Here is a 19,853-nt window from a genome sequence, read left to right as displayed (position 1 = left end):
GTCTCCAATGTATCTATAATTTATGAAGCATTCATGCTATTTTATTATTTGTTTTGGATGTTTACGGGCTTTATTATACACTTTTATATTATTTTTGGGACTAACCTATTAACCGGAGGCCCAGCCCATATTGCTGTTTTCTTGCCTATTTCAGTGTTTTGAAGAAAAGGAATATCAAACGGAGTCCAAACGGAATGAAACCTTCGGGAAAGTTATTTTTGGAACAGAAGCAATCCAGGGAACTTGGAGTGCAAGCCAGGGAAGCTTCGAGGAGGCCACGAGATAGGGGGGCGCGCCCACCCCCCTAGGCACGCCCTCCACTCTCGTGGGCCCCTCGTGGCTCCCCCGATCGACTTCTTTTGCCTATATATTCCCATATACCCTAAAAACATCAAAGCAAACAATAGATCAGGAGTTCCGCCGCCGCAAGCCTCTGTAGCCACCAAAAACCTCTCGGGAGCCCGTTCCGGCATCCTGCCGGAGGGGGGGATCCCTCACCGGTGGCCATCTTCATCATCCCGGCGCTCTCCATGACGAGGAGGGAGTAGTTCACCCTCGGGGGTGAGGGTATGTACAAGCAGCTATGTGTTCTCTCTCTCTCTCTCTCTCGTGTTCTCTCTATGGCACGATCTTGATGTATCGCAAGCTTTGCTATTATAGTTGGATCTTATGATGTTTCTCCCCCTCTACTCTCTTGTAATGGATTGAGTTTTTCCTTTGAAGTTATCTTATCGGATTGAGTCTTTAAGGATTTGAGAACACTTGATGTATGTCTTGCCGTGTTTATCTGTGGTGACAATGGGATATCACGTGATCCACTTGATGTATGTTTTGCTGATCAACTTGCGGGTTCCGCCCATGAACCTATGCATAAGGGTTGGCACACGTTTTCGTCTTGACTCTCCGGTAGAAACTTTGGGGCACTCTTTGAAGTACTTTGTGTTGGTTGAATAGATGAATTTGAGATTGTGTGATGCATATCGTATAATCATGCCCACGGATACTTTAGGTGACAATGGAGTATCTAGGTGACATTAGGGTTTTGGTTGATTTGTGTCTTATGGTGTTATTCTAGTATGAACTCTATTATAGATTGAACGGAAAGAATAGCTTCATGTTATTTTACTACGGACTCTTGAATAGATAGAACAGAAAGGATAACTTCGAGGTGGTTTCGTACCCTACCTTAATCTCTTCGTTTGTTCTCCGTTGTTAATGGCTTTGGAGTGACTCTTTGTTGCATGTTGAGGGATTGTTATATGATCTATCTATGTTATTATTGTTGAGAGAACTTGCACTAGTGAAAGTATGAACCTTAGGCCTTTTTTCCTACCATTGTCATACCGTTTGTGCTCATTTTTATCATTTGTTACCTTGCTGTTTTTATATTTTCAGATGACAAATACTCATATCTACCATCCATATTGCACTTGTATTACCATCTCTTCGCCGAACTAGTGCACCTATACAATTTACCATTGTATTGGGTGTGTTGGGGACACAAGAGACTCTTTGTTATTTGGTTGCAGGGTTGCTTGAGAGAGACCATCTTCATCCTACGCCTCCCACGGATTGATAAACCTTAGATCATCCACTTGAGGGAAATTTGCTACTGTCCTACAAACCTCTACACTTGGAGGCCCAACAACGTATACAATAAGAAGGTTGTGTAGTAGACATCAAGCTCTTTTCTGGCGCTGTTGCCGGGGAGGTGAGTGCTTGAAGGTATATCTTTAGATCTTGCAATCGAATCTTTTTGTTTCTTGTTTTATCACTAGTTTAGTTTATAAAAGAAAACTACAAAAAAATGGAATTGAGTTTGCCTCATACGCTTCATCTTTTTAATATCTTTTGTGAGTATGATGAAAAGGAAAATTGTGCTCAAGTCCTAGAAGAAGAAGTCTATAAAATGTTTGATACTAAATCTTTGAATGATGAGCATGATTTCAATGTTGTTAGTATGAATTCCTTGAATATCCATGATGCTAATGATATGCAAAGCCACAAGCTTGGGGAAGCTATGTTTGATGAAGATGATATGTTTAGTCCCCCAAGTTTTGATGAGAATATTTATTATGATGAAAGCATGCCTCCTATTTATGATGATTATATTTATGAAAGTGGATTTGGAGAGGTCATGACTTTATTTAGTGATGAATCCACTATTTCGGAAGAGGTTCCAATTGATTATGAGAACAAATTTGCTATCTATGATGATTATTGTGATGACTTGTATTCTATTAGGAATAATGATAACCATGAAACTTGTCATCATGATTTTAGTTTTCAATTGGATTATGCCTCACATGATAATTATTTTGTTGAGTTTGCTCCCAGTACAATTCATGAGAAGAAATTTGCTTATGTGGAGAGTAGTAAATTTTCTATGCTTGTTGATCATGAAAAGAATGCTTTATGTGCTGGTTGTATTGTTGAATTTATTCATGATGCTACTGAAAATTATTATGAGGGAGGAACATATGCTTGTAGGAATTGCAATAATGCCAAGTTTCCTCTCTATGTGCTTAAAGTTTTGAAGTTATGCTTATTTAGCCTTCCTATGCTAGTTGATTATTGTTCCCATAAGTTGTTTGCTCACAAAATCCCTATGCATAGGAAGTGAGTTAGGCTTAAATGTGCTAGTCATATGCTTCATGATGCTCCCTTTATGTTTCAATTCTTATCTTTTATGTGAGCATCATTGTCATCATCATGCCTAGCTAGAAAGACATTAAAGAAAAGCGCTTGTTGAGAGACAACCCAATATTTATCCTTACTGTTTTTGTGTGTTCACATGATTGTTCTACTGTAGTAATCATGTTTTATAGCTTTTGTTTCAATAAAGTGCCAAGTAAGACCTTTAGGATAGCTTATGGTGATAGTTGTGTTGATCCCGCTGAAAATCAGAAACTTTTACACCAAGTAAATTAGTTTTGATAATTCACAGAAACGTGCTTCTGATCTGATTATTTTTTCTCTATATTGGTACACAAATTTCTCAGGACTTCCTAATTTGGTAGGATTTTTGGAGTTCCAGAAGTATACGTTTGATACAGATTACTACAGACTGTTCTGTTTTTGACAGATTCTGTTTTCTAAGTGGTGTTTGCTTATTTTGATGAATCTATGAATAGTATCGGAGGGTATGAACCATAGAAAAGTTGGAATACAGTAGATACTACACCAATATTAATTTAGAATGAGTTCATTACAGTACCTAAGTGGTGGTTTTATTTTCTTACACTAACAGAGCTTACAAGTTTTCTGTTGAGTTTTGTGTTGTGAAGTTTTCAAGTTTGGGGTAAAGATTCGATGGACTATAGAATAAGGAGTGGCAAGAGCCTAACCTTGGGGATGCCCAAGGCACCCCCAGTTAATATTCAAGGACAACCAAAAGCCTAAGCTTGGGGATGCCCCGGAAGGCATCCCCTCTTTCGTCTTTGTTCATCGGTAACTTTACTTGGAGCTATATTTTTATTCACCACATGATATGTGTTTTGCTTGGAGCATCATTTTCTTTTGTTATTATTTGCTTGATGTTATTTAGAATAATGTTTTGCATCTATATTTTCAATAAAAATGTCAAGGATAGCCTTTACCATGCTTATTTTGCTAGTATACATGTTGCTGTTTGAAAACAGAAAGTTTACTACTGTTGCAAAAATTCCCTAGAGAAGTCAGAGAATGATATAATGTTGAAACTTTTTGGATATTGAGCTCTGATAAATCTTCTACAGTAAGGTATTTTCTTATAATTTTTGGAGTTAGGGAAGTAGGATGAATCTTGCATTCTTTACAGACTATACTGTTTTGGCAGATTACTATTATGGTTGCATTGTTTGCATATGTTTGCTCGTTTAATGATTCTATTTGAGGATAGGAGTGTTAAATATGCAGAGGCATTTCGTACGCAATGTTGTATAATAATTTTAGTGATTTGTTACAGTAGAAAATGATAAGGGTTTGCATTGGTTTATATTAACTTATCTCACGAGTTCTTGTTGAGTTTGTTGTGGATGAAGTTTTTGAGATTTAGGAAACCGAGATATAAAAGGAATTAAGGAGAAACAAAAGCTCAAGCTTGGGGATGCACAAGGCACCCCAAGATAATATTCCAAGAAGTCTCAAACATCTAAGCTTGGGGATGCCCCGGTAGGCGTCCCACCTTTCTTCTTCAACAACTATCGGTTAGTCTCGATTGAACCTAAGATTTTGCTTCTTCACATGAGTTGTGCTATCCTTGCAATATCATTTTATTTTGTTTTGCTTTCTGTTTGAATAAAATACCAAGATCTGAAATTCTTAAATGAAAGAGAGTCTTCACATATTTACATAATTATTTAGCTACTCATTGTTCTTCACTTATATCTTTTTGGAGTAGTTTGTCATTTACTCATTTGCTTAACTTATATCCTATGAGTAAATGGTTGAATGAGTTGATTGTCATAAATCTGAAATTATATATGTTTCATATGCTTACCCCGTGGGGATTAATGACTTCACATCTAAGAAGTAGAGGTTGTAAATTTATTAAAGGTTAGCAAGCATTGTATTGGTCATTTGAACAATTCATGAAAGAATATTGAAGGAAGAGAGATTTCACATATAAATATACTATCCTAGACATCTTTTATAGTTGTGAGCACTCATTAAGTATGACATGCTAAAGAGTTGATGTTGGACAAGGAAGACAACGTAATGGGCTATGTTTTTTCACATCTCAGTTAAAGTATATTGTCATGGATCATTCAAACATGTTGAGCTTGCCTTTCCCCCTCATGCTAGCCAAAATTCCTTGCACCAAGTAGAGATACTACTTGTGCTTCCAAATATCCTTAAACCCAGTTTTTGCCATAAGAGTCCACCATAGCTACCTATGGATTGAGTAAGATCCTTCAAGTAAGTTGTCATGTTGCAAGCAATAAAAATTGCTCTCTAAATATGTATGACTTATTAGTGCAGAGAAAATAAGCTTTATATGATCGTGTGATATGGAAGTAATAAAAGCGACAGACTGCATACGAAAGGTTCATATCACAAGTGGCAATATAAACTGATGTTCTTTTGCATTAAGATTTCGTGCATTCAACCCTAAAAGCACATGACAACCTCTGCTTCCCTCTGCGAAGGGCCTATCTTTTACTTTATGTCTTTTACTTTTTGCAAGAGTCAAGGTGATCTTCACCTTTCCCTTTTTCATTTTATCCTTTGGCAAGCACCTCGTGTTGGAAAGAACTGATATATATATATATATATATATATATATATATATATATATATATATATATATATATGTATATATATATATATATCCAATTGGATTTAAGTTAGTATGAACTATTATTGTTGACATCACCCAAAGGTGAATACGTTGGGAGGTGAAACTATAAGCCCCTATCTTTCTCAGTGTTCGATTAAAACTCCATAACCATAAGTATTGCGTGAGTGATAGCAATTGTAGAAGACTATATGATAGTTGAGTATGTGGAGTTTGCTAAATCAAAGCTCTGACATAGACCCTTCCTGGAAATAAGATGAATTGTAATTGTTTGATGACTGAGAATGAAATTTGCTAGCTTTCAAGAAAGTCTATGGTCTATGCTTTAACATGTGAATAGCTTGTTACTTGATCTTGAGAAGTTTTATGAGATGAACTACTGCTATCACATATAATCATGCTAGAAAAGGTGATTGAAATTATCATTGATCAAACTTGGGCACCTGCTAGCATTCACACTTCATAAATTCTTTCTTTTATCATTTACCTACTCGAGGACGAGCAAGAATTGAGCTTGGGGATGCTGATACATCTCCAATGTATCTATAATTTATGAAGCATTCATGCTATTTTATTATCTGTTTTGGATGTTTATGGGCTTTATTATACACTTGTATATTATTTTTGGGACTAACCTATTAACCGGAGGCCCATCCCATATTGCTGTTTTCTTGCCTATTTCAGTGTTTCGAAGAAAAGGAATATCAAACGAAGTCCAAACGGAATGAAACCTTCGGGGAAGTTATTTTTGGAACAGAAGCAATCCAGGGAATTTGGAGTGCAAGCCAGGGAATCTTCGAGGAGGCCACGAGATAGGGGCGCACCCACCCCCCTGGCGCGCCCTCCACTCTTGTGGGCCCCTCGTGGCTCCCCCGACCGACTTCTTTCGCCTATATATTCCCATATATCCTAAAAACATCGAACTGAACAATAGATCAGGAGTTCCGCCGCCGCAAGCCTCTGTAGCCACCAAAAACCTCTCGGGAGCCCGTTCCGGCACCCTGCCGGAGGGGGGGATCCCTCACCAGTGGTCATCTTGATCATCCTGATGCTCTCCATGACGAGGAGGGAGTAGTTCACCCTCGGGGCTGAGGGTATGCACCAGTAGCTATGTGTTTGATCTCTCTCTCTCTCTATCTCTCTCTCGTGTTCTCTCTATGGCACGATGTTGATGTATCGCGAGCTTTGCTATTATAATTGGATCTTATGATGTTTCTCCCCCTCTACTCTCTTGTAATGGATTGAGTTTTCCCTTTGAAGTTATCTTATCAGATTGAGTCTTTAAGGATTTGAGAACACTTGATGTATGTCTTGCCGTGTTTATCTGTGGTGACAATGGGATATCACGTGATCCACTTGATGTATGTTTTGCGGATCAACTTGCGGGTTCCGCCCATGAACCTATGCATAAGGGTTGGCACATGTTTTCGTCTTGACTCTCCGGTAGAAACTTTGGGGCACTCTTTGAAGTACTTTGTGTTGGTTGAATAGATGAATCTGAGATTGTGTGATGCATATCGTATAATCATGCCCACGGATACTTGAGGTGACAATGGAGTATCTAGGTGACATTAGGGTTTTGGTTGATTTGTGTCTTAAGGTGTTATTCTAGTACGAAATCTTTTATAGATCGATCCGAAAGAATAGCTTTGTGGTGGTTTCATACCCGACCATAATCTCTATGTTTGTTCTCCGCTATTAGTGGCTTTGGAGTGACTCTTTGTTGCATGTTGAGGGCTTGTCATATGTTCTATCTATGTTATTATTGTTGATACGTCTCCAATGTATCTATAATTTTTGATTGCTCCATGCTACTTTATCTACTGTTATAGGCAATATTGGGCTTTATTATCCACTTTTATATTATTTTTGGGACTAACCTATTAACCGGAGGCCCAGCCCAGATTTGTTGTTTTATGCCTATTTCAGTGTTTCGAGGAAAAGGAATATCAGACGGAGTCAAAACAGAACGAAATCAACTGGAGAAGTTATTTTTGGAAGGAAACCCACCTGATGGACTTGGACTCCATGTCAGAAGATACGGGAGGTGCTCACGAGGGTCGGGGCGTTCCCACCCCCCTAGGCGCGCCCCCCTGCCTCGTGGGGCCCCTGTAGCTCCACCGACATACCCCCTACACCCATATATACTCACGTACCCTAAAACTTCCAGAATAGAAGATAGATCGGGAGTTCTGCTGCCGCAAGCCTCTGTAGCCAACAAAAACCTCTTGGGAGACCGTTCCGGCACCCTGCCGGAGGGGGGTCCCATCACCGGTGGCCATCTTCATCATCCCGGCGCTATCCATGATGAGGAGGGAGTAGTTCACCCTTGGGGCTGAGGGTATGTACCAGTAGCTATGTGTTTGATCTCTCTCTGTCTCGTGTTCTCTCTCATGTTCCTCTATGGCACGATCTTGATGTATCCCGAGCTTTGCTATTGTAGTTGGATCTTATGATGTTTCTCCCCCTCTACTCTTTTGTGATGAATTGAGTTTCCCCTTTGAAGTTTTATTATCGGATTGAGTCTTTATGAGAACACTTGATGTATGTCTTGTCGTGATTATCTGTGGTGACAATGGGATATCATGTGCCACTTGATTTATGTTTTGGTGATCAACTTGCGGGTTTCGCGGCATTGGGAACCTATGCATAGGGGTTGGCACACGTTCTTGACTCTCTGGTAGAAACTTTGGGGAACTCTTCGAAGTACTTTTATGTTGGTTGGATGAATCTGAGATTGTGTGATGCATATCATATAATCATGCCCACGGACACTTGAGGTGACAATGGAGTATCTAGGTGACATTAGGGTTTTGGTTGATTTGTGTCTTAAGGTGTTATTCTAGTACGAACTCTTTTATAGATCGATCCGAAAGAATAGCTTTGTGGTGGTTTCATACCCGACCATAATCTCTACGTTTGTTCTCCGCTCTTAGTGGCTTCGGAGTGACTCTTTGTTGCATGTTGAGGGCTTGTCATATACTCTATCTATGTTATTATTGTTGAGAGAACTTACACTAGTGAAAGTATGAACCCTAGGCCTTGTTTCCTATCATTGCAATACCATTTACGCTCACTTCTACTATTAGTTACCTTGATGTTTTTATTATTGCAGCTTACAAAACCTATATCTACTATCTATTTTGCACTTGTATCACCATCTCTTTGCCGAACTAGTGCACCTATACAATTTGCCATTGTATTGGGTGTGTTGGGGACACAAGAGACTTTTTGTTATTTGGTTGCAGGGTTGTTTGAGAGAGACCATCTTCATCCTACGCCTCCTACGGATTGATAAACCTTAGGTCATCCACATGAGGGAAATTTGCTACTGTCCTACAAACCTGTGCACTTGCAGGCCCAACAACGTCTACAAGAAGAAGGTTGTGTAGTAGACATCAAGCTCTTTTCTGGCGCCGTTGCCAGGGAGGCAAAGGTAAAGGGCACTCACTCACACCCCATCAACTAAGCTCTTTTCTGGCACCATTGCCGAGGAGGTGAGTGCTTGAAGGTATATCTTTAGATCTTGCAATCAAATCTTTTTGTTTCTTGTTTTAGCACTAGTCAGTCTACAAAAGAAAATTACAAAAAAATGGAATTGAGTTTGTCTCATACGCTTCACCTTTTTAATATCTTTCGTGAGTATGATGGAAAGGAAAATTGTGCTCAAGTGCTAGAAGAAGAAATCTATATAATGTTTGGCACTAAATCTTTGAATGATGAGCATGATTGCAATGTTGTTGGTATGAATTCCTTGAATATCCACGATGCTAATGATATGCAAAGCGACAAGCTTGGGGAAGCTATGTTTGATGAAGATGATATTTTTTGTCCCCCAAGCTTTGATGAGCAAATTTAATATGATGAAAGCATGCCTCCTATCTATGATGATTATTGTGATGATACATATGCTATAAAGAAGAAGTTTTCTTATGTGGAGAGTAGCAAATTTTCTTTGCTAGTAGATCATGAAAAGAATGCTTTAGGTGTTGGTTATATTGTTGAATTCATTCATGATGCTACTGAAAATTATTATGAGGGAGGAATATATGCTTGTAGGAATTGCAATAATATCAAGTTTCCTCTCTATGTGCTTAAATTCTTGAGGCTATGCTTGTTTTACCTTCCTATGCTAGTTGATTATTGTTCCCATAAGTTGTTTTCTCACAAAATTCCTATGCATAGGAAGTGGGTTAGACTTAAAAGTGCTATTCATATGCTTTATGATGCTCCCGTTATGTTTCAATTCTTATCTTTTATGTGAGCATCATTGTCATCATCATGCCTAGCTAGAAAGGCATTAAAGAAAAGCACTTGTTGGGAGACAACTCAATATTTATCCTTACTGTTTTTGTGTGTCCACATGATTATGCTACTGTAGTAATCATGTTTTATAGCTTTTTGTTCCAATAAAGTGCCAAGTAGAACCTTTGGGAAGACTTGGGTGAAGTTTATGTGATCTTGCTGTGAAAAAAAGAAACTTTAGTGCTCACGAGAATAGCTGCCATTTTTTAATGGGAGTGATTTTAGGTTGATTATTTTTGAGGATGATTAATAGACAAATTTCTCAGGTCCAGAAATTTATTTCATAATTTTTGGGGTTCCATAAGTATACGTTTTATACATATTACTACAGACTGTTCTGTTTTTGACAGATTCTGTTTTCTATGTGTTGTTTGCTTATTTTGATGAATCTATGAGTAGTATTGGAGGGTATGAACCATAGATAAGTTGGAGTACAGTAGATATTACACCAATATGAATTTATAATGAGTTCATTACAGTACCTAAGTGGCGGTTTTATTTTCTTATACTAACGGAGCTTACGAGTTTTGTTTTGAGTTTTGTGTGGTTGAAGTTTTCAAGTTTTGGGTAAAGATTCCATGGACTATAGAATAAGGAGTGGCAAGAGCCTAAGCTTGGGGATGCCCAAGGCACCCCAAGGTAATATTCAAGGACAAACAAGAGCCTAAGCTTGGGGATGCCCCGGAAGGCATCCCCTCTTTCGTCTTCGTTTATCGGTAACTGTACATGGAGCTATATTTTTATTCACCACATGATATGTGTTTTGCTTGGAGCGTCATTTCCTTTTGTTAGTTTTTTCTTGATGTTAGTTAGAATAATGTTTTGCATCTTTAGTTTCAATAAAAAGTCAAGGATAGCCTTTGCCATGCTTATTTTGCTAGTATACATGTTGCTGTTTGAAAACAGAAAGTTTACCTCTGTTGCAAAAATTCCCTAGAAAAGTCAGAGAGTGGTATAATGTTGAATATTTTTTTCATATTTAGCTATGATAAATTTATTACAGTGGGAATTTTAGTTCATAATTTTTGGAGTCAGGGAAGTATTGATACTCTTGCATTCTTTACAGACTGTACTGTTTTGACAGATTGCTGTTATGGTTGCATTGTTTCCATATGTTTGTTTGTTTAATGATTCTATTTGAGGATAGGAGTATTAAATATGCAGAGGCATTTAGTATGCAATGTTGAATAATAATTTAAGTGATTTGTTACAGTAGAAAATGATAAGGTTTTGCATTGGTTTATACTAACCTATCTCACGAGTTCTTGTTGAGTTTGTTGTGAATGAAGCTTTTGATAAAAAGAGAAACCATGATATGAGAGGAATTAAGGAGACACAAAAGCTAAAGCTTGGGGATGCCCAAGGCACCCCAAGATAATATTTCAAGAAGTCTCAAGCATCTAAGCTTGGGGATGCCCCGGTAGGCATCCCACCTTTCTTCTTCAACAACTATCGGTTAGTATCGGTTGAGCCTAAGTTTTTTGCTTCTTCACATGAGTTGTGCTATCCTTGCAATGTAGTTTTCTTTAGCTTTGCTTGATGTTTGAATAAATTATCAAGATATGAAATTATTAAATGAGAGAGAGTCTTCGCATAGTTGCATAATTATTTAGCTACTCATTGATCTTCACTTATATCTTTCGGAGTAGTTTTTGTCATATGCTCTAGAGCTTCACTTATATCTTTTAGAGCACGGTGGTGGATTTGTTTTAAAGAAACTATTGATCTCTCATGCTTCACTTAGATTATTTTGAGAGTCGTTAATAGCATGATAATTTGCTTAATGTTAATATACTTGGTATTCAAGATATGTGAAACTTTCTTTTGAGTGAATTGAATACTAAGATAAGTTTGATGCTTGATAATTATTTTGAGATATGGAGATGATAATATCAAAGTCGTGCTAGTTGGGTGATTATGAATTTGAGAAATGCTTGTGTTGAACTTTGCAAGTCCCGTAGCATGCACGTATGGTTAAAGTTGTGTAACAAATTTGAAACATGAAGTGTACCTGGCTTGTGCATCCTTATGAGTGGCGGTCGGGGACGAGCGATGGTCTTTTCCTACCAATCTATCCCCCTAGGAGCATGCGCGTAGTACTTCATTTTTGATGACTTCTAAATTTTTGCAATAAGTATATGAGTTCTTTTGACTAATGTTGAGTCCATGGATTATACGCACTCTCACCTTACCACCATTGCTAGCCTCTTCGGTACCGTGCATTGCCCTTTCTCACCTTGAGAGTTGGTGCAAACTTCGCCGGTGCATGCAAACCCCGTGATACGATACGCTCTATCACACATAAACCTCCTTATATCTTCCTCAAAATAGCCACCATACCTACCTATCATGGCATTTCCATAGCCATTCCGAGATATATTGCCATGCAACTTTCCACCGTTCCGATCATCATCATCTTGACATACATTACTTTTGTCATATTGCCATTGCATGATCATGTAGTTGACATCGTATTTGTGGCAAAGCCACCATGCATTATTTTTCATACATGCCACTCTTGATTCATTGCACCATCCCAGTATACCGCCTGAGGCATTCATATAGAGTCATATCTTGTTCTAAGTTTCGAGTTGTAATCCTTATGTTGTAATAAATATAAGTGTGATGATCATCATTATTAGAGCATTGCCCAAAAAAAGAAAGGCCAAAAACAGAATGGCCCCAAAAAAAGGAAAGGCCAAAAAAAGGCCCAAAAAAATAAAAATAAAACTAAAAAGGGCAATGCTACTATCTCTTTTCCACACTTGTGCTTCAAAGTAGCACCTTGTTCTTCATGTAGTGAGTCTCATAAGTTGTCTTTTTACACTAGTGGGAATTTTCATTATAGAACTTGGCTTGTATATTCCTACGATGGGCTTCCTCAAATGCCCTAGGTCTTCATGAGCAAGCGAGTTGGATGCGCACCCACTAGTTTTCTTTTGTTGATCATTCATAGCTCTAGTGCATCCGTTGCATGGCAATCCCTACTCCTCATGTTGACATCAATTAATGGGCATCTCCATAGCCCGTTGATTAGCCTCGTCAATGTGAGACTTTCTCCTTTTTTGTCTTCTCCACACAATCCCCATCATCATATTCTATTCCACCCATAGTGCTATATCCATGGCTCACGCTCATGTATTGCGTGAAGGTTGAAAAAGTATGAGATTATTTAAGTATGAAACAATTGCTTGGCTTGTCATTGGGGGTATAGAAGTTGGGAACATCTTTGTGTGACGAAAATATGAACTTTCTTTTGCCATGCTATTTTGAGAAGACATGATTGCTTGATTAGTATGCTTGAAGTATTATTATTGTGTCAATATGTTTGTCTTAAATCTTTCGGATCTGAATATTCATATCACAATTAAGAAGATTTACATTGAAATTATGCCAAAGTATCACTCCGCATCAAAAATTCTTTTTTATCATTTACCTACTCGAGGACGAGCAGGAATTAAGCTTGGGGATGCTTGATACGTCTCCAACGTATCTATAATTTTTCATTGCTCCATGCTACTTTATCTACTGTTTTAGGCAATATTGGGCTTTATTATCCACTTTTATATTATTTTTGGGACTAACCTATTAACTGGAGGCCCAGCCCAGATTTGCTGCTTTATGCCTATTTCAGTGTTTCGAGGAAAAGGAATATCAGAGGAGTCAAAATGGAACGAAATCAACTGGAGAAGTTATTTTTGGAAGGAAACCCACCTGATGGACTTGGACTCCATGTCAGAAGATACGAGAGGTGCTCACGAGGGTGGGGGGCGCGCCCACCCCCCTTGGGCGCGCCCCCCTGCCTCGTGGGGCCCCCGTAGCTCCACCGACGTACCCTCTGCACCCATATATACCCACGTACCCTAAAACTTCCAGAACAGAAGATAGATCGGGAGTTCCGCCGCCGCAAGCCTCTGTAGCCACCGAAACCTCTCGGGAGCCCGTTCCGGCACCCTGCCGGAGGGGGATCCCATCACCGGTGTCCATCTTCATCATCACGGTGCTATCCATGACGAGGAGGGGGTAGTTCACTGTCGGTGTCAAAACCGGCGGATCTCGGGTAGGGGGTCCCGAACTGTGCGTCTAGGCGGATGGTAACAGGAGACAAGGGACATGGTGTTTTTACCCAGGTTCGAGCCATCTCGGTGGAGGTAAAACCCTACTCCTGCTTGATTAATATTGATGGTATGGGTATTACAAGAGTTGATCTACCACGAGATCAAAGAGGCTAAACCCTAGAAGCTAGCCTATGGAATGATTGTTCTTCGTCCTATGGACTAAAACTCTCCGGTTTATATAGACACCGGAGAGGGCTAGGGTTACACAGAGTCGGTTACAATGGGAGGAGATCTTCATATCATATCGCCAAGCATGCCTTCCACGCCAAGGAGAGTCCCTATCCGGACACGGGACGGAGTATTCAACCTTGTATCTTCATAGTCTGGGACTCCGGCCAAAGGTCATAGTCCGGCCATCCGGACACCCCCTAATCCAGGACTCCCTCAGTAGCCCCTAAACCAGGCTTCAATGATGATGAGTCTGGCGCGCAAGTTGTCTTCGACATTGCAAGGCAGGTTCCTCCTTCAAATACTTCATAGAAGATGATTGAACACAAGGATAGTGTCCGGCTCTGTAAAAGTAAGTTCCACATGCCACCGTAGAGAGAATAATATTTACACAAATCTAATCTGCTGACGTATTCCGCGACGTGACATCATGCCATGGTCTAGCCTTTATTCATTTTACCGTTCCACCTCAGTGCGTCTAGCGAGGCAGTTTCCTTGGCACTTCTTGTCGAAGAGATCGTGTCCCCTTATTCCGGGATTCTCATCAATACGGGCGTGGGTAACCCAACCGCGCCATTAACCGCGGCGTTTGGGAGATAAGTGAGTTTTAGTAGGCCGATGGGGGCTTGTAGTTTCGGCCGCTCATATAAGGGGATAAGGATCTACCCTTTCCGTTTACGCCTTCTTCCTCCTTTGCCTATCCGCCCATGCGCACTCGAGCTCTAGCGCCCAAGCCCGCACTTCCCACCTCAACCTTCAACAATCATGTCCGGAGCGGGAGGTAGATGGATGGCCTCCTCCGTCATGGAGGGGCAAATCAAAAAGCTGAGGGAGGGCGGATACGTGTCTGACGACATCGCGCACCGGCTTCCTGATGCGGGGCAACTCATCCCCACCCCCAGGCCCCATGAGAGGGTCGTTTTTCTCCCCCATTTCCTCCGCGGACTGGGATTTCCTCTTCACCCATTCGTCCGGGGGCTCATGTTCTACTACGGCCTGGACTTCCACGATCTGGCCCCGAACTTCGTCCGCAACATCTCGGCATTTATTGTCGTGTGCGAGGCCTTCCTCTGCATCCAGCCCCCACTTTGGCTTATGGCTGAAGACTTTTAATGTCAAGCCGAAAGTAGTGGGCGGCCGCCAAGCGGAGTGTGGAGGTGCCATGGTGGGCCGGGTGGCCAACGTCCTATGGCTCGAGGGCTCCTTTGTGGAGACAATTAAAGGGTGGCAATCGGGGTGGTTCTACATCACCGAGCCGCGCAGCCCCAAATGGGCGGCGGCCCCCAAATTCCAATCCGGGTTTCCCACAAGGCTCATCTCCTGGAGAGAGACAGGCCTGACATGGGGCGATTCGGAGGAGCTGACCGGACTCCAAGCCTGCGTCCAAAAGCTAGTGAACAAGAATCTCAAGCTTGTCAATGTAGTCCGGGTCATGCTAATACGCCGGATCCTCCCGTGCCAACAGCGGGCTTTCAACTTCTGGGAGTTTGATCCGGCACAGCACCAGGCCTTGAGCAGGCTTTTCGACACTACGTACGAAGACGCCTGGAGGGTGCTTTTCAAGGGTGCCGAGGCTCCCGCATCCACTACCGAGGATCGCGGATTAGGCTCGCGGCGTAAAGCCGACGAGGTAAGCTATTTTACCCTTTACAGGATGCTTTTCCATAATTTGACACTATGCGGGATCTAAACTCCGTCACCTTTGACAGGACTGGCTGAAGAAGTCTGGGCAGGTTAACTGTCCGGCTCCCTTACCAGAAGACCCAACGGGTGCCCGATTGAAGGGGCTGCTGGTCCCGGCACCTCACGTGGTGCCGGAGAAGAAGGCCAAGAAAACGGCCACGGGAACTCGAAAGAGTTCCCGTCGTCAGGTGTTATCAGACTCATCGTCCGATGACTCCGAGGTGTACTCCTCCCGTGAAGACGAGGAGGAGAAGATAGAGGCTTCTCCCCCAGCGGGGGAGGGAAGAAAAGGAAGGCCTCCCCAACTGGGGAGGCCGGAGGGTCGAAAAAGGGAAGGACCCTTCCTTCGGACTACTCCACCAACGCCGACGATGGCGAAGAGGAGTGGCCCTCGAGGGCCAAGCCTCTGGCGAGATCGTAAGTGTCCAGATTCCATAATAACTCATGATTTTTCTTTTATCGCATATTGTCTTCTTACGCTGAACACACCCCTGTAGCCCGCCCAAGGACGATCTCCCCGCTGCATCGAGCGGGTCCCTGGGTTCATCGGATGTGAATAGTACTTCACTTCCGATGGCCTCCTCCCCTCGTGACGCAGATGACGCCAAGGTGGGGTCCCAGAAGGGGCCCAGCCAAGAGGAGGTGGTCCTGGAGGCGCCACAAGGCGACCTTCCTGATTTTGGGCGAAAAGAGGGCGGAACCCTCGAGGGTTCCAAGTCCGTCACCGTGCCGGACTCTGTACCGGAACCTGTAGTGGTTTCGCAGTCCGGCGGGCGGCCCCTTCGTGAGAAGGGCGAGACTGCAACGCCGGTGGCCTCCGTCCAACCGGAGGCACCGGATAATTTTCTGGAGGCGCTTAACGGCGCCTCCATCAACGAGGAGCACCGCACTGTCATGAGTGTGGTGATCCAGAAAGTTCAGTCCGCCAAGAGTGGGCTGACAGAAGCCTGTACAAGCCTGTTAACAGGCTTTGAGGTATGTATTCAAAACATATAAAAATGTTACCGCATAGACAGTAGCCCCTGATGCTCAGTTTGGCGTTCGGAAAGAAAAGCCTAGCTGAGGATCTAAAAAAATATACGCAGGAGTCTAACATAAATATGTCAATATGGGAATGCAGGCTACGCTGCTGACCTCTGCCGCACTAACTGCGGAGGTCAATGCATTGAAGCAGAGCCTCAAGCGGTCCTAGAACGAGCTCGGCCTTGCCAAGAGGCAGCTCGAGGACAAGGAAGGTAAGTAATACCTTATGAAAGTAGTACCTTATAGAAAAGGATTTGGTTGCAAAAAATGACAAGAATAACGTGGGTATTGCAGGGGCCACGAACGAGGTGGCGACCCTGAAGAAGGCGGTGTCTAAGGCCAAAAGCAGTGCGACCTTGGAGCGCTCCGAGCAAGAGAAGCAAGAGGCGCGGGTGGCGGAGGTGCGGCGATAGCTCCAGGCTCTCGTAGAAAAACACGAGGGTTTGGAGCGTGACTCGAAGACTCGAGAGTCCGAGCTCGCCTCGGCTATTGAGAGTGCCAAAGTCGCCAAGGCCGAAGCCCAAAAAGCCCTCCAGGAAATTGAGGTGATAAAGAAGTTAGCGGCGGGTAAGGCCTTCTTCATGCAAAGCAAGCACGTGAAAGTGAATTACTTGTTACTTACCCGAATCCGGAGCTCTCCAGGAGCTTTCGCAGATCTGCCCTGCAGTGTGTCCGATGTTGCCGCATTCTACCGGGCCGAGGAAGGAAGCTCGACGGAGAAGGTATTCTGGTCTCAGTATGCTGAGGCCGGACATCCGATGCCCCTTAGCGACCAGCTGAAGCAGCTAGTTGAGCTCCACAAGGTGGCCGAACAGGCCATGAAGGGCCTCATAGTTCGGCTGTGGCCTAAGGAAGCGATGCCTGGGAGCTACTTCGGTCTGGTGCGGCGGCTGGTGGACACCTGTCCATGGATTGAAGTCATCAAGCGCTTCATTTATATTAAAGGTGTCAAAACCGGCGGATCTCGGGTAGGGGGTCCCGAACTGTGCGTCTAGGCGGATGGTAACAGGAGACAAGGGACACGATGTTTTTACCCAGGTTCGGGCCCTCTCGGTGGAGGTAAAACCCTACTCCTGCTTGATTAATATTAATGGTATGGGTATTACAAGAGTTGATCTACCACGAGATCAGAGAGGCTAAACCCTAGAAGCTAGCCTATGGAATGATTGTTCTTCGTCCTAGGGACTAAAACTCTCCGGTTTATATAGACACCGGAGAGGGCTAGGGTTACACAGAGTCGGTTACAATGGGAGGAGATCTTCATATCGTATCGCCAAGCTTGCCTTCCACGCCAAGGAAAGGCCCTATCCGGACATGGGACGGAGTCTTCAATCTTGTATCTTCATAGTCCGGGAGTCCGGCCAAAGGTCATAGTCCGGCCATCCGGACACCCCCTAATCCAGGACTCCCTCATTCACCCTCCGGGCTGAGGGTATGTACTAGTAGCTATGTGTTTCATCTCTCTCTCTCTCGTGTTCTCTCTCGTGTTCCTCTATGGCATCTTGATGTATCCCGAGCTTTGGTATTGTAGTTGGATCTTATGATGTTTCCCCCCTCTACTCTCTTGTGATGAATTGAGTTTCCCCTTTGAAGTTTTCTTATCGGATTGAGTCTTTATGAGAACACTTGATGTATGTCTTGCCATGATTACCTGTGGTGACAATGGGATATCATGTGCCACTTGATGTATGTTTAGGTGATCAACTTGCGGGTTTCGTGACATTGGAAACCTATGCATAGGGGTTGGCACACGTTCTTGACTCTCCGGTAGAAACTTTGGGGCACTCTTTGAAGTACTTTTATGTTGGTTGGATGAATCTGAGATTGTGTGATGCATATCGTATAATCATGCCCACGGATACTTGAGGTGACAATGGAGTATCTAGGTGACATTAGGGTTTTGGTTGATTTGTGTCTTAAGGTGTTATTCTAGTACGAAATCTTTTATAGATCGATCCGAAAGAATAGCTTTGTGGTGCTTTCATTCCCGACCATAATCTCTATGTTTGTTCTCCGCTATTAGTGTCTTTGGAGTGACTCTTTGTTGCATGTTAAGGGCTTGTCATATGTTCTATCTATGTTATTATTGTTGAGAGAACTTACACTAGTGAAAGTATGAACCCTAGGCCTTGTTTCCTATCATTGCAATATCGTTTACGCTCACTTTTACCATTAATTACCTTGCTATTTTTATTATTTCAGATTACAAAAACCTATATCTACTATCTATTTTGCACTTGTATCACCATCTCTTCGCCGAACTAGTGCACCTATACAATTTGCCATTGTATTGGGTGTGTTGGGGACACAAGAGACTTTTTGTTATTTGGTTGCCGGGTTGTTTGAGGGAGACCATCTTCATCCTACGCCTCCTACGGATTGATAAACCTTAGGTCATCCACTTGAGGGAAATTTCTACTGTCCTACAAACCTGTGCACTTGCAGGTCCAACAATGTCTACAAGAAGAAGGTTGTGTAGTATGCATCAATAGCTTCATGTTATTTTACTACGGACTCTTGAATAGATAGAACAGAAAGGATAACTTTGAGGTGGTTTGATACCCTACCATAATCTCTTCATTTGTTCTCCGCTATTAGTGGCTTTGGTGTGACTCTTTGTTGCATGTTGAGGGATTGTTATATGATCTACCTATTTTAATATTATTGAGAGAACTTGCACTAGTGAAAGTATGAACCTTAGGCCTTGTTTCCTACCATTGCAATACCATTTGTGCTCACTTTTATCATTTGTTACCTTGTTGTTTTATATCTTTCAGATTACAAATACTCATATCTACCATCCATATTCCACTTGTATTACCATCTCTTCGCCGAACTAGTGCAGCTATACAATTTACCATTGTATTGGGTGTGTTGGGAACACAAGAGACTCTTTGTTATTTGGTTGTAGGGTTGCTTGAGAGAGACCATCTTCATCATACGCCTCCCACGGATTGATAAACCTTAGGTCATCCACTTGAGGGAAATTTGCTACTGTCCTACAAACCTCTGCACTTGGAGGTCCAACAACGTCTACAAGAAGAAGGTTGTGTAGTAGACATCACCCCTTCCCCCTCTATGTGACTGCACGAGTTTCCCCATGAGCCCGTGAAGGTCCATAGCGGCGGGATAGGTTAAGGGGAACAATGGCAGTGGTGGTGGCCACGATGCGCGGGAGGCAGATGAAGTCCGGTCGCGTGTGCTTAAACTTCAGTTGGCAGTTTTTTTGTATTTTGGCACGCAACGCGTGTCCAAATTTGGTTCACCTTGGGCTGATT

Source organism: Triticum dicoccoides, chromosome 6B, assembly GCF_002162155.2.
Source record: "Triticum dicoccoides isolate Atlit2015 ecotype Zavitan chromosome 6B, WEW_v2.0, whole genome shotgun sequence".
NCBI classification, from domain to species: domain Eukaryota; kingdom Viridiplantae; phylum Streptophyta; class Magnoliopsida; order Poales; family Poaceae; genus Triticum; species Triticum dicoccoides.
Note: the sequence above shows the minus strand (reverse complement) of the source record.